General features: G+C 35.2%; 1 non-coding gene across 1 annotated transcript; it reads left to right on the forward strand.

Annotated features, from left to right (window-relative positions):
- The first annotated feature begins 527 nt into the window (after nucleotides 1-527).
- On the forward strand, nucleotides 528-631 carry LOC127901970 (small nucleolar RNA R71). Its single transcript, XR_008054375.1, has one exon. It is a non-coding gene; the product is annotated as a small nucleolar RNA R71 (small nucleolar RNA).
- The last annotated feature ends 2,999 nt before the right edge of the window (nucleotides 632-3,630 follow it).

Below are 3,630 nucleotides of genomic sequence, written 5' to 3' on the forward strand. Positions count from 1 at the left end.
TGTATGGTCTAAATGGGGGCTGAGAGGCTTGAGAATTTTGAGGAATTTGTTGCATTGGTGGAGCTGGAGCTGCTGGTCCATTCTGTTGGAATCCTTGAGACCATGAAAAATTGGGGTGGTCTCTCCATCCAGGGTTATATGTGTTGGAGTATGGGTTGTAATTTGATGGCTTTCTCATTACACCTATGGCATTGGCTTGATCTGAGTATGAGTCCTGGTCATGTGGTTCTGTTGATTTAGCAGTCGATAACGATGCTATTTGTCGAGCAAGACCTTCAACCATCTCCTTGACTTCTTTGATTCCTGAAGTTGATTCGCCAATTTGAACCTCATTCACTCCTTTAATTCTTCTAGTAGTCCTAAGTGATCGACTCCGTTGTTGGGAATTATCTGCTTGTCGCTGGAAGAATTCCCAAATTTCTGATGCACTTTTTGACATTAGCTCTCCTCCACTTGTTGCCATTAGCCATTCTTGCACATTCGGCAATAATCCCTCCAAAAAGTATTGGCATTGGTGCCATTTCTCGTACCCATGATGTGGACACTTCAAGAGTAGCCCATTGAATCGCTCCCATGTTTCAAAAAATTGCTCGTCCTCTCTCTGGGTAAACTCCGAGATTTCCCTGCGAATAACATTGGTTTTATGCACTGGAAAATATTTATTTAAAAATTTTGTAACCATTTGTTCCCATGATGTAATGCTATTAGCAGGCAACGTATTTAACCATGAACGAGCTCTATCCTTTAAAGAAAATGGGAATAGTCTAAGTTTAACATCATCATCTGAAAAATTCTCATATTTGAATGTTTGACAAATGGCATGAAAATCATTCAAATGATTATATGGATCCTCATTTTCTAGGCCATAAAATGTAGGGAGACAATTTAACACACTAGGTTTTAATTCAAAACTCCTAGCAGCTACATTTGGGTATCTTATGCATGACGTGCTCAAATTAGCTAAGGGACTAAAATAGTCCTTAAATGGCCTCTCCTGTGGTGCTTGTAAATCCATTTTATTTTTAACGTGTTTGTGTGTGCGAAGAGTTTTCTCAAGTTCAAGGTCTATAGGTTCAAGATTGGGTAATAATGACCTTCGACCATGCATAAAAAAAAATGAAAATAAAGATGGGAACAAAACAAATAAAAATAAAGAAGAGGGAGAAATTACGATACTAATCTTATTGCGCTATTAAAACCTTTCTATAAAAATACACAAAAACAAATACGTGAAATAAATTAACTAAAAATAAATTAATAAGATAAACAAAAAAAAATTACAAAGAAAAAATAAATTGAAAATTAAATTACAGAATTTTACAGAAGAGAAAAAGAAAAAAAAATACTAACCTTTAAATGCAGATTCAATTTTTTTTTTCTTTTTTTTTAATAAAAAAAAATTACAAGAAAATAATTAAAAGAAATTGTTCACAAAAATTAATTCTATGAATTAAAATTACTTACCTCCCCGGCAACGGCGCCAAAAACTTGTTGTGCAAATTTTAATGTACTCGCAAGCGCACGAATCTGTTGTAGTATAGATTAATGGTGACGAGTGTCGATCCCACGAGGAGGTGGATTTTAATTGTGTTTAGAATTAATTTTGTAAATGGGTTGTTGGATTTATGGTGGAAATGATTTGGTATATGCTAAAACTTAAATTAAAATGGCGAGGATAAATTCTGAAATTGGTATTGAAATGGCGAGAATAAATTGATGAGAATTATATTGAAATGACGTACTTGGGTATCTGGATCCGTATCAACATGCATCATGGGCTAAATAATCCGTATTAATGCCAATTAAATCATGAGGGGGGAATCCACACCTCATGAACCACGCTCTAATCAATATGGTGCTAAGGGCTTATCGTGCCAAATAATAATAACCTTGTACTAGAGGGCCGGTGAAACCAAGGCGGTACTAGACAAGATTAGTATTATTTGTCGACGAGAAGTCAAAACATCCACAAAAACTAGAGGGGAAGAGAAAATAAATTTACCAAATTAAGCCCATGACACATGTTGAGACTTCACCTTCAACCCAAGCTTGAAAGAAAATTAGCCACTCATAGTTGAACTAGGGGCAAAATGGGAATTTATTAAAATACGAAGAAAATACAAGATGGAGAGGGAATTACAGAAAATGGATCCCAAAAATGGATTCAGAGATATCAAATTAGGGGGGGGAGGCCCCCTTTTTATAGATACATGGAGTAAATCATGGCCATCGGATTAAAAACAGTTTGGACGCTCAGGATTGCGCCACGTCTTCAGTCAACAGTCCACGGTTTGACCACGTGGATGAACAGTAACACGGTTTGACCCGACTTTGAACAGTAACGCGGTTTGACCCGGATGAACAGTAACGCGGTTTGGTTGAAAATAATCCTGTGTGATGCATGCACCGTACACGAGATTTTTCGTCCACTGATATGCTGCCACGTCACCATCAACAGTACATAAGAATTTTAGCCCAACAGGATCGTGACACCTCATCAGTCAATGCCACATCATCGGTCAATGCCACGTCATCATCCGTCTATGTGAACAGTGTCGTGAACAGTAACGTAGACAGTACCGTATACGTGAATAGTACCGTACATGTGAATAGTGCCATTTTTCCTTTTATGCTCCGCCTAAGGTTTTCGACCGTCCTGAGTTCAAAAGTGATGTCCGTTTTGCCGTCTGATCTCTCCTTTATTGTGAAATGACTATAATGCCCCTAAAATACATAAAATACTTAATTAAAATAAAACACATGTAATTAAATCACAAGAAGGTTAAATATATAAAAGTAAGGGTTGTTAGTAAGACTTAAAATGTAAAATGACGGTTTTCTCCTTTATAAATATGCATTTTCTAACACTCAACAATCACCACTCTAGAAACATGCACAAAATTATCGACAAGCTGTTTGGACTAAATAGTCTGTCGTTTGCAACCTGAATGGATGCTCTTTAGAATTTGTCGATTAGTAGTTTGGGCTAAAGGGTCTACCGTTTGCAACCTGGATGCTCTTTAGAATTTGTCAATTAACCGTTTTCTAATACCTGGTTCATTGTTTTCTTCTGAAATCAGTTTTTCATTTTATCCTTGATATAAATGGTTTGCCATTTAATCATTAACGATTATCCATTTGTTTCCATATTCTTATACAATTCCAAAAAAAATATCTAGCCTAAGAACTTAACAAATTTCAAGACTTCTTAGTCAAAGCATATATAGTTTGTTATCATCAAAATCAATATTATACGACCATTTATGTCAACAATCTCCATTTTTTTAATAATGACAAACCTTACATGTATTCAAGGGGTGGAGAAATAAAAATAAAAAGAATGCCAACTCCCCCTGAAAATAAGCTCTCCTTAAATATTTTTCAAGTTTAAAAATAGTCATTCTTTCAAATTAATCCAATTTAAAAACGATTTAAAATTTTTAAAAACATTTTGTGTGTATCTGTGTAAGTGTGTATAACAAAACAACTTCCCTCGAGACTCTAGAAATCATATTTTAAATACATGTAATCTTCTCCCCCTTCATCATCAAATACATAACCATGAAAGAAATAACTTTTCTATGTTTTCAGAAATTTCAACAGAACCTCCCCCTAATAATAAGCATTAAC

The sequence above is a fragment of the Citrus sinensis genome, chromosome 4 (assembly GCF_022201045.2).
Source record: "Citrus sinensis cultivar Valencia sweet orange chromosome 4, DVS_A1.0, whole genome shotgun sequence".
Taxonomy (NCBI): Eukaryota; Viridiplantae; Streptophyta; class Magnoliopsida; order Sapindales; family Rutaceae; genus Citrus; species Citrus sinensis.